Source organism: Pteropus vampyrus, unplaced genomic scaffold (genome assembly GCF_000151845.1).
Source record: "Pteropus vampyrus isolate Shadow unplaced genomic scaffold, Pvam_2.0 Scaffold165, whole genome shotgun sequence".
Lineage (NCBI taxonomy): Eukaryota > Metazoa > Chordata > Mammalia > Chiroptera > Pteropodidae > Pteropus > Pteropus vampyrus.
This window is the reverse complement of record NW_011888946.1, coordinates 2,293,127-2,305,128: the sequence shown is the minus strand read 5'-3', so window position 1 is coordinate 2,305,128 and position 12,002 is coordinate 2,293,127. Positions and strand designations below refer to the sequence as shown.

Genomic DNA, 12,002 nt, shown 5'->3' with positions numbered 1-12,002 from the left:
AATGGCAAAGATACAGAATAATCAAAACAATGTTGAAAAAGAACAAAGTTGGAAGACTTACATTTCCCAATTTAAAAATGTGCTCCAAAACTATAGTAATCAAGACAGTGTGGTGCTAGCATAGCTATAGATACAGAGATCAATGGAATAGAATTGGAAGTCCAGAAATAAACTATTATATTTATAGTCAATTGATTTTTGACAAGAGTACCAAAAACAATTCAATGGAGGAAAAATAGTCTTTTCAACAAATGGTTGCTGGATTAACTGTATATCTACTGCAAAAGTATAAAGTTGAATGCCTACCTCACGATTACATAGAAATTAACTTAAAGCGGATCATAGACCTAAATGTAAGAGCTAAAACTGTAAAACTCTTAGAAGGAAATGTAAGAGTAAATCTTTGTGACCCTTAGGTAAGAGTAAATCTTTGTGACCCTTAGGATTTAGGTAATTGTTTCTAAAAGCACAAAGGACAAAAATGAATGAATGAATGAATGAATGAATGAATGAATGAAATTTAACTTAATTAAAGTTAAAATCTTTTTCCTTCAAAAGACGCCATCAAGAAAATAAAAAGACAGCTACATAATAAATGTAAATATTTACAAATCAAGGACGTTGATAAGGAACTTTCATCCAGAATATGTAAAGAAGTCTTACAACTCAACAATAAAAGAAAAATAATCCAATTTGAAAATGAGCAAAGGATTTAAATAGACATTTCTCCAAAGAAGATAAACAAATGGCCAATAAGCACATGAAAGGGCATCATTAACATCAGTGAAATGCAAATAAAAACCACAGGATACCCCTTAGTACCCACTAGGATGACTAAAATTGAACAACAAAAACATGTAATAAGAGTTGGTAAAGGATGTAGAAATTTCAGGATTCTCACAAATAGCCATGAGATTATAAACTGATCAACCACTTTGGAAAACAGTTTGGCAGTTCGGATTATGAAAATAGGGTTACCACATCACCTAGTAATTCCCCTTTTAGGTATATACCCCAGAGAACTGAAAACATATCCACACATAAACATGTAAAAGAATGTTCATAGCAGCATAATTCAGAATAGTCACAAAGTTGAAACAACCCAGATGTCCATCAGCTAAGGAATGCGTAAAAAAAAGATGGTTCGTCCATACAATGTAATGTTATTTGGCAATAAAAAGAATGAAGTAATGGTACATTATGACCACAGCATATTATAGCTATAACATGGGTGAACCTCAAAAACATTGTACCAAGTGAAAGAATTATATATCGTGTAATTCCATTTTTATGAAATATCTAGATTCATAAAAATAGAAAGTTTATTAGTGGTTGTCAGGGGCTGGACGTAGAGAGTAATGGAGAGTGACTGCTAATGGGTATGGGGGTTCTTTTTGGAGTTTGAAATTAGGTGGTGGTGATGATTGCACAATTTTGTGAATATACTAAAAACTACTAAATCATTGAATTGTATACTCTACAAGATGAACTTCATGGTATGTTAATTACATATCTCAGAAAGTTTTAACAAAATTAATAGTAACATTGTATAACAAAAATCGCTGAGGCAGAGATGCCACTGCCCGTCTTATCTGTTTTGTCATCTTCCTGGGCCCATGGCTCAAGGATTTTCTCCAAACTCCCTTGCAGCTACCTGTGGCCAGGTAACTAACCGGGTTCCACCCAGTAAAATATGAGCCTAAATGATCACACCACTTCTAGGCCTAGCCTATAAATATCCTCTAATGAAGAAACCTCAATGGAAAGAGAGGTGGTAGATCCACAACATGGATGAAGCCTGAGTCCCTGAATAACTGCATGAAAGTCATAGTTCAATTACTTGCACTGAACTATAACATGAGTAAGACATAAACTTTTATTGTCTTTAGCTACTGAAATTTGGAGGTTGGTTGTTGTAATAACACTTTGCTTGTCCTAATAAGCAGAACGAGTATGAAAATTATGATTCAGGATCTCTGAAAATTTTCTTAAGAACAATTTATCATTTTTAACTGATAAAGTTAACTTTATAGAAGTTGAAATATTATTGGTATCTTTCAAGGTTTGACATTAATCTTGGGAATCATATTCAAACATAATCAAATTTGTCTGCAAAGCAGTTGGATAACAATAACAAAATGATTTCAGTGTCTCTAGTAGTAGTGTATAAATATAAAAACTTTCAGTATTTTATAATATCAACTTCCATGTCAACTGGAGGAACTTCAGATGTGTTTTTATATAATTCCTTCAAGCTTATGCTATTGGCGTCTATCCTCACCAATGTTATGCTGCAGTTATTTGATAATTTTCAAAAAGTATTCTTAGAACCTATATGTTTTGCACCTCTAAAATTAGCATTTATAATGTTATATGACCACACGAATAATTTTATCAGCAGGTGTTTATGGCTCATGATAGAAAACAAACAAATATATAACCATCAGTTACTTGTCTAACCTGGCAGTATGCCAAGGTCAAAAACATTTATATTAACTCTAGCATTAACTTAAAAAAACATCTTTTCTGAGGTATTATTATATGATTCCATTGATATGAACTAACCATGAAATTCATCCATTGTAAGTGTAAAATTAGTAAATTTGCAGAGTTGTTCAGTTTTAGAACATTTCCATCATCCAAATAGGATCCTTCATTTCTGTTGGCAGTCAACCTCCATTCTCTCCCCAGCCCCAGGCAACCACTAATCTCCTTTCTTTATTTGTAAACTTGTATTTTCTGAAAATTTCATATTAATGAGAGCATACAATTTGTAATCTTTGCACCTGGTTTCTTTTAGTTGGTGTAGTTTTTGAGATTCATCTATGTCGTAGCATGTAGTAATAGTTCCTCTTCATTGCTCAGTAGTATGCCATTGTATAATGCACCAGAGTTTGTTTATACACTCACCAGTTGAAGATCATTTGGATTTTTCCTGGTTTTAGTGATTATGAACAAGCTACTATAAACATTTGTGTACAGGTTTTGTGTGAACACAACTTTTTATTTTCTTTGGGTAAATGCATAGTTGTAGAAGCTTATGTTTAAACTTATTTAAAAAAAACCTACTGAAATGTTTTCTAAGTTGACAGTCGCAGAAATGTATGCGTTTTAGTTGTTCTGTATCTTTATCAGTACTTGGTTTTTTCTGGGATTAAAAAAAATCTGTTAATGGATATGTAGTGGTATTTCATTGTGGTTTTAATTTTCATGTTCCTAATGACTAAATTAATATTGAGCATCTTTTTATTTGCTTGTTTGCTATATGTGTATATTTTCTTTTGCAAAATGTCTATTCAAATCTTGTCTATGTTTTTATTTGGGTTGTTCATCTTGTTATTGAGCTGTAAATGTTCTTTATATGTTCTTGATAGAAGCTCCTTATCAGATGATTTGTATTTTTTCCCTCTGAGTCTGTAATTGTCTTTTCCATTTTATTAGTAGTGTCTTTTGAAGTACAAAAAATTTTAACTTTGATGAAGTCCTATTTGCCAGTTTTTTCTTCTACGGGTCATGCTTTTGGTGTCATATTTTAAAACTCTTAACTCAAGATCATAAAGACTTTCTCCTATGTTTTATTCTAAAAGTTTTATCATTTTGCTCTTGCATTTAGCTATTTGAGTTAATTTTTTTGTTTGGTGTGAAATTAGGTCCAAAATTTATCTTTGTCCATGTGCATATCCAGTTGTCCCAGCATAAATTGTTGAGAAGACAATTCCCTCCCCACTTGGCACCTTTGTTGAAAATCAATTGACCAAAAATGTAAGGATCTGTTTCTGGATTCTCAATTCTGTTCCATTGATCTAAATGTCTGTGCTTTGCCAGTACCGTAGTGTTAATTTTTAAGACACGACATACTATGACCAGGGCAACTTTTTCATACAACAGTAAGCTAAATATATCATTATTGTGAGGCACAATGTTTTGCCCACAATAATGAGCTTCTGGAACAATGGTGTCTTTTCATTATTCATATTGATTCGAAGTTAGTTTGGAGCAAGGTGGAAGTTAGAGGTGCAGCCTAAATATCTGGAGCCATAACTGTGCCTTACAGAATGATATGGGATTTGCTATAAATTGCACTTGAAAACACATATGTGTAATAAATTTCTTCAATTTAACACTTGAAGCTATAAGGCTAATAGCCAGCTTGTGTTATCTAATATACTATAGGAAGTATTATCTAATTTCCACTCCAAGTGTCATTTACATCACTATCACTGTATATTATTGAATCTAAGGTGCCATTAATTATAAAACGCACCATTATTTTATGTACATTTAGAAAGGAAAAAAATGCTTTCAATTAAAATATACAATGCCACCAACTGAAAAAGATGCATCCTAATTTCAGAAGTATATAATTCTGAATGAATATGCATCTTAAAATTGAGGAAATATAGTAGAGCAGGGACAAGATGTTACTTTTGAATTGTCACATTTCTTCCAAAAGGGGTATTTCTATTGAAGGATCTCTTTAAAACTATATTTTTTCTCTTTTGCTTTGTATATATTTTTTATAGTAAAGCTAAATTCTATAGGTATTTCAATGAATTTTAATGTATTTTGAATGATTTTGAAGTGGGAGATTGCATCTAGACAGTTTTAGACACATGGTGTTTTTGTCTCCATGAATCATTAATATTTCTTCAGCCAGTGGGAATTCCATCTTTTGAATTTATGTGCATCCTTGTCGTAATGCCCATCAGTTTGTGTTATTTTGAAACTCTTTATCAAACATTGAAACTTCTTGGATATAGATCAGTGATTTATAGAAGTCCTGGGACAGCAGAAATCTGGACAGTCCCAGAAAACTCAGAATGTCAACTCCCTATACCACCAGCATTAGTCACTGGCGAGACTGCTGAGAAGCCACAAGCTCGACCCTCTGTGGAATGTACATTCCAAAGTGGAAGAATTGCCAGATGTGAACAGATCCCCATCATTTTCTCCAGAACTAAATTCCTACCATGGAGCTGAGGCTGCGCATGGGCAGTCTGAGCAGCTGCTTCTGCAGGGTCATCCCTGTAGCTCTGAAACTATCTTCACTTGCCCCAAATCTCTCACTTGCTGACCTGCCCCAATGCCTTGGTATTATCTCTTTGAGGTGAGGTCCTACCTCTATAGAGTCCCTGTCTATGGGGAGATGATACCTATTAGATATCACACTGTTTGTTTCTGGCCTGGAGGAAAGCGAGATCTTGAGGGAGAAAGGTAGGGTTTTGGGGCACCAGGTACTCTGGGTTTTTCTGCTTATTAGAAAGCTGAGACATGCTTAGGCAAACTTAGAAAACAGAGGGGCTACTGGAGAGCAGTTATTAGAAGAAAATCAGGATTGAATCAGAAATTTCAAAGCTCTTTAGAGCCTGATGTTGCTCTAGAGAATATCTTAGGACCACTGTCTCCTGGTCTGCAGAGTCTCCTTTTCATGTTGAGTCTGCTTCTCCCTGCATATCTGCTCCATTCCACTCTCACCATGGACAAGCTAATCTTTAATATACTTTAAAATCCAAATTCTGAATGAGCCAAAGTGCTTGTCCTAGCTAATTATATCCATCCAGTTAGATTTAGCCTTTTTCACCTGGCCACCTAATGGACCACGTGAATACCATGCATGGGCTATCCTTGGGCCAGATGTTGCCTTGGACTGATCAGTAGCCAGCCCGTGGTCACTTCTAGCCCAGAACTGCTTCCCTTCATACAGGGGCTGACAGTGGGCCGGTTCCAGCTAGAAACAGATATGGAGCGTGGTGGTTACTCTGTCCAGAACTGGCACTATCAGATAGATCAAGGGGGGCAGTAGAAAATGCTGATATCCAGGGGAAGGGAGTGGATGCGCACCACAGACAAACTTCGTCTCTGAGATCCTGTATATTAAAAGTGTTTTGTATCACATTGCTCTGAAGACTACTACTCAAGAGTAAGGCGTTTTCACTAGTACGCAATTTTGCCTTTGATAACCCATAACAGCTTGCATAAGACAGCAGTTTTTCCTATGACAGATGAACAAATGGTGTCTTAGCCTGGGTTTCCCCCAAAAGTGATTTATTTGTGATGTGATCCAAGGGAGCAGGTGAGGAACGAGGAGCATAAACAAGGAAAGAGGGGAGTCGGTACCAGAATTCTTTTGGAAGTTGGCTCCTGCTATGGGCAACTGGTGTTTGATCCCTACAGGACACTTTGAGGAACCTTTTAAAATGTGGTCTCAGAACCATCTGCATGTAGGGAAAGAGGGAGGATGCATTTATACATTGAATCCCATCCCCTATTGGTCAAGGGGGTTCCACATTTCCATGTTACCCATATACGAGTGCAGAACTGCTTCCAGTGAACAGTCCACCTTCAGGTCAGAAAGACAATAAGAGGTAGAACCCGGAGCTGTTTGATTGCACCTGCAGGAAGTTGGTCCAAGCCTTTAAGACCTAGTTTCTGCTATCGTGCCTGGAGTAAGAGGTGGAATCACAGAGGTTTTGAACTACATAAGAGGCCTCCGAGACCTAGTTATGATCAACTATGTGAGTGAAACTCTTTGAGGAAGGAAATACATTTTCAACTTGTCCAGAATGTTTCATTCCATTTGTCATGCAAAGATTTCACCCATGTCAATTTCCTTCACTTCCCAAGGAAGACAACTCAAAAATACAAACACACACTTCAGTTGTCTATTCCTTAAGTAATTTGGTCTCTCTCTTAGGAAATACCCTCCTCACCACCCCTGCTCCCTCCATACATACACACATCAGAGGACCCACTACCTGGGCCACTACGGTACTGCACAACTCCAAAAGATGCCATTGCCATCCTAATCCATGAAATTCCGCAGAGCCATAGGGCTATATGCAGTGGCTCTACTCACTATTTCTTCTGGATTTTCCCACTGACCATATAGGAGAATTCACTTTCAGATCAAACATCACTATCAAGAGGTATAATGTCCCATCATTAGTACTGTGTCCTTTTATAAAAATGCTCTCGACCTTATGAAAATGTGAACATCCCTCAATGGGAAGCGATTTAATCTGTCATTAGTCATTTTCACTTCAGTAAAGAGAAGAATCAAGTTCTTAATGAGAGTGAGAGTGGGGAAGGGAATGAAGAACACTGGAAGAGGAGGGGTAAAAAGTGTGAGGCTGGAAGTTTCCAAAGACAAACCTTAGTTGCCTCATGGTTTGAGCTGAGGCTGACCTTTCCCAAGCTGGTTTGAATCTAGTTCATTGTAGACACAGCAGTATCATTCCAGTATAACTTGGCATCAATCACATTGCTTCATCCATGCCTTTGTGAAATCTTCAGAAGCTACACATCGTGAGAATTTCAAAGCTAAGGGTTATCTCTGCAAACACTTCCCAAGACGGCCTTTGAGCGTGATCAGACAGGAAGATGGGAATACTTACGGTGTATCAAAGCCATCTGTGGACTCTTAGATTTCCCCAAGGTGTTTACAGTCTAAGTTCATAAAGTCAATACATATTCAGAGAGAGTCCAATGAACAGTCATGTACCAAGAGTGGGGTTGGATCAATTAGGATATAAGAGCAAGGTTTGAGAAATCAGAAAGATTATCTTAAAACCTAAAGCAATGTCGAGTTGGCAAACCATGGGCCAAATCTGACCTACTGCCTGTTTTCGTAAAAAAGTTTTATTGGCACACAGCCAAACCCATTCATTTATGTTTTGTCAGTGGCTACTTTCATGCTACAGTGGCATAATTGAGTAGCTCTGACAGAGAACGCGTGGCTTGCAAAGACTGCAATATTTACTCTCTAGTCCTTTGCAGAATAACTTTTTCAACTCCTGGATAATTTTAACCTCCATGTGTGCTGATACTCCTGCCTTAAGTCTTTTTACAAGGCAGATTTACCATAGAAAACCCCACTGAGGCACCACTTCTTGAATATCCAACTAAGTTATCTTAGAACAATAGGATGGACTGTTCAGGCACACACTGACTCAACCTCCCCAGTTGAGGACCTTTTACTGAAGGGACAGCCGCGGTCCATCCACCAGTGGACAGAACCAGAGCATCAGCAGAGTGCCAGACACAAAGCCGGGTAGTGGGAACATAAAGATGAATAAAACATTCTGGGCTCATGTCCCGTGTCAGGGGTACCTACAGAGGCCACACAAGGCAGTCGTTGCCTGTGGCCTAGTCTTTCTTTTCTCTCTCTATTTCTTTTTTCTCTTTTTCATTTTTCTTCCCCTCTTGTCTCCCCTTCCACCTTGACTCTCCTTGCCTCAACTTTCTTTCGTCCTCCCTGTTGTCCACATTGCAGGCCTGCCAGTGCCACCCAGTGGCTCTGACAGGCATTACTCAAACTTGCTGACAGCCCTTAAATGAAATGACCACCAGGATGTCAGTGCGAGCCAGTAATTAGGGATCCGGAGACAACTAGAAGACTCTAGGGAACCATTGCAATCCTACGCTGACTGCTGAAAGCATTAATATTAACTCTAAAAATCATTTATACTTTAGTATAAATGAAGGAATGCAAAGTAGGTTTGTTAAGGGAAAGAGATCAGGAGAGCCCTGGCTAATTAAGAGGTTACTGCCTACTGCTCTGAGCAGAAATTGCATTTGAATTGTTTCAGGGATGTTACTTAGATGGTATATGATATGTATGTAATAAAATGTACAATGATGGATTTATTACTGTAACCAGTTTGTTAAGCCATCTTAATCTTATGTCTTACTAATATGAGACAATAGTATTTTTCCCAGTTGCTGCAATTAACTATGCTCTCTTTAATTCCACTTCCTGACCTTTAATGGCATATTAGGTGAATCCAATGTGGTCAAGGGAATTGCTTCTCACATAGAGGCTGTCGCTGCAAGATTGCATTAGCAAGCCCCGCCTGCAAATTCCTGCAGGGCTGACCTGAGACGCTTGTTGATTCTTTCTCTCGCCAGGCTTCTGCCTGTAAGGAGTGGACTGCATGGTTGGGTGGGGGTGTGGGGAATGGCTGTGGTTGATTATGGTAGGAAGGGTTTTACAGACATTTAGCAAGTTGGTTGGGGGAAATGTCTGGCTCCAATTTTTGGCCACTGTCTCTAGAAGGAAGTGTACTGAATACCTGCTATTTGGGACAATTCTGGGACAATAGGAAATGTCCCACTCAACATCCTGCTATATGATGTTGGCAGCCCATTGAGCCCTGGCCTTGGGGCAAACAGCCTTGCTCTGTGCCCAGGTGAATTTGCATTAGTGTGAGGGAGGCTGCAGCAACAGGCCACTGAAGTTAGGCTTGGACCACCTTGCCTTTCTAAGGATCCACTTGTGGATACTGGCTATTGTGAAGAAATACTTATACTGTGAATATAATTTTCTCACCAGCCAAAACTGTCCTTTTTTTTTGGAGGAATCTGAGTCCCACAATTCTAATCCAGTAGGCCATCAGACTTGTCCAGGGTCAAATAGATGTTCTGGCCCTAGCCTATTAAGTGTAAGAAGATAGGAGAAGAGACTTCTGTCTCTCTATTATCATCACTGCCAGGGCTAACTGCCCCTCTGGAAGAAAAGTAGTTATTTAGAATACAGTGGTATTTGGAAGATTCTCCTGTCCTAAACCATCTCTCCTACTCAGGTGCCCTAGGGTCTAAAATTCTACCATGAGAAATTCATTCTTTTGGATGAAGCATTGTCCTTTCCTCCACGGCTTCTCTTAAAATAAAAACACCCTAAGGGGTGTTGTCCATGAAGTCACTAAGCACTTATGTGTATGATTTCCGAGTTGAACAGCTTAGTCCTTTAGAGCTTTCTCTGAAATTATCATTTGCATTCATTTTAACACTTAAACTCAGCAATGAAATTATCAGTCATGAATGCAACATTTTAAATGCTTAAAATCTAGTACTTTTAAAAGATGACAGAAACATGAATGTTGGTTGTGGCTTGTGCTTTTCAACTTGGAGTCTCTACCAAAAATATCGAAGCGTTCTCTATTTGGTGGCATGATTTCAATATGAGTCACACAGACTCAGCTCCAAGGAAGAATGAAGAGAGGATAGCAGAGGAGAGGGGACAGGAACAAAGGAAGCTTTGCTTTTCTCTGCATTTGTAGATTTCTCCATTGAGAAATGATAAAGGTGCCCATCATTTACACTATGGTGGATTGTACCCAACCACCCATGCCATAAATAATACACACTGTTATTCATGACCCATAAACTGTCCTTGTACCATTTTTTTGTTGATCCCGTAGCTTCTACCTAGACTGTCTTTGCACTAGTCTCCTTCTTTCCAAATGTTACCCTTTCTTCAAATCCTGCTAAATTTCTCCTCTAGACTTCTCTAGCCACACAGGTATTCTCCTTCTCCTAAATTCAAAACACTACCTGCCCGAATCTCTTGGCATTTGTGCCTTTATTACACTGTGACTTCTCAAACGCATTGCTCTGTTACTTAGCCCATCCGGATGCATATCTCGTTTTTCCACCAACATGGAAGTTCAACAGCTTTGGAATCTCCACAGGGTCAGGGACAGTGCTGTATAATTGATAGTTGCTCAATTCTCTGTTAAATGAGTTCCTTAAAGGCAACAAATAGACTTTTGCTTAGATAAAAAGTCACATAGACATTCTGAGGTCTCTGTTCTTTGGCTGCTCGCAAAGGGGAGATTTTATTGAACAAACTGATAATATTTGGCAGCTAAAACGTAATACCGTGGTCTCTTTAGAATTAAGGAAGTAATACAACTGAACGTTTCCAAAATGCTCAGCTTACCTAAGGCATTAATTCCACATGCCATCATAACTATACTTCTGCTGTCTGTATTTGAAGTGTATGACGATGATGGTTGAGAGGAGAAGGGTCCAGCGTAGTCTCTCAACTGGATGGGAGGGAAGGAACCTACATGCCATTCATGAAACATGGTCTGTGATTGAGCTCATCAGGAAATGCTTCAAATAGGAAAGTGAGTATCAACTAGAAATATACTATAGCTAAAAAACTCACCATTAGGATTAACCTCTGGTTCAGAATTAGGTTGAACCATATAAAATTCCTGATCTTTGGCTATTTTTAAACTACAAAACAATTTTTATGATTCATCTTAATATTAACCTCCATAAAGTTGAATGCATAGTTTTCCTTTCCTTCCTGGATGTATCACCATTATGGTTCGAATTCCATTTGAGTTGAACATTTTCTTATGATGGCAAACCATAACAATCTTATTTTAATAGAACATCAATGGTAAAATGCCTTAAATTTTCCCATATAAGGTGTCTATCTATTTAGAAAGTCTTTGTTCTTATAAGTGTCTATCTATTTAGAAATCCTTTCTCAGTATACCCTGCTCCTCCAAACACATTTGAAACCATCCTCCATCTTGATGAAACATAAGGCTATTTTAAATAGGAAAAGCTATTTTTAATAAACTTTCTTCCCAATTCTTCTTTTTCTCTCATGGTTAATTGTTTTTAGTGCAGGAGTTTGCTCTATTCTGTTTTCTTTTTTATTTATTTTTTATGTTTTATTTTTTTAGGTGAGATAACCCTTGGTTGACCTCATGGATTGCAAAGACCTTGTCAGCTTACAATCTCTTATTTTTTTTATTTTTTACACCTACAGCACCTGGTCTTCCTAGGTGGTCTCCCATCCAAGTACTAACCAGGCCTGACCCTGCTTCTGAGATCAGACGAGATCAGACTTGTTCAGGGTAGCATGGCCGTAGATGCTCTATTCTGTTTTCTGTAGTTGATTTTTGTTTCTATCGTTTTTCAAGAGGATTGTGGGCCTTCTTTCTACCCACTCCCTCTTTCCTGCCATGCACGCCATTATTACTTTATTTACCTTCTGTCTCCTCTTTCTAAGTGCAAGTGAAGGTAATATTTACTCATCTTTTTGTTGCTAAGTGAGATAGCAATGACCCAATAGTACCAAAGAAATGTAATATTGGAGTTTGTTTCCTCAGCAATTGCAGATGTCCATGGCTTTAATGATTGATCATCAAGCTCAGAATAAGGAGTTTTGAATTCTAATCTAAGTTATGACAGTGACTCCT

The 12,002-nt window shown here is 37.9% G+C and overlaps 1 pseudogene; it reads right to left on the bottom strand.

The window, feature by feature from the left end:
* Positions 1-11,560: 11,560 nt before the first annotated feature.
* LOC111745787 lies at positions 11,561-11,674 on the bottom strand (annotated as a pseudogene).
* Between the last annotated feature and the right edge of the window lie 328 nt (positions 11,675-12,002).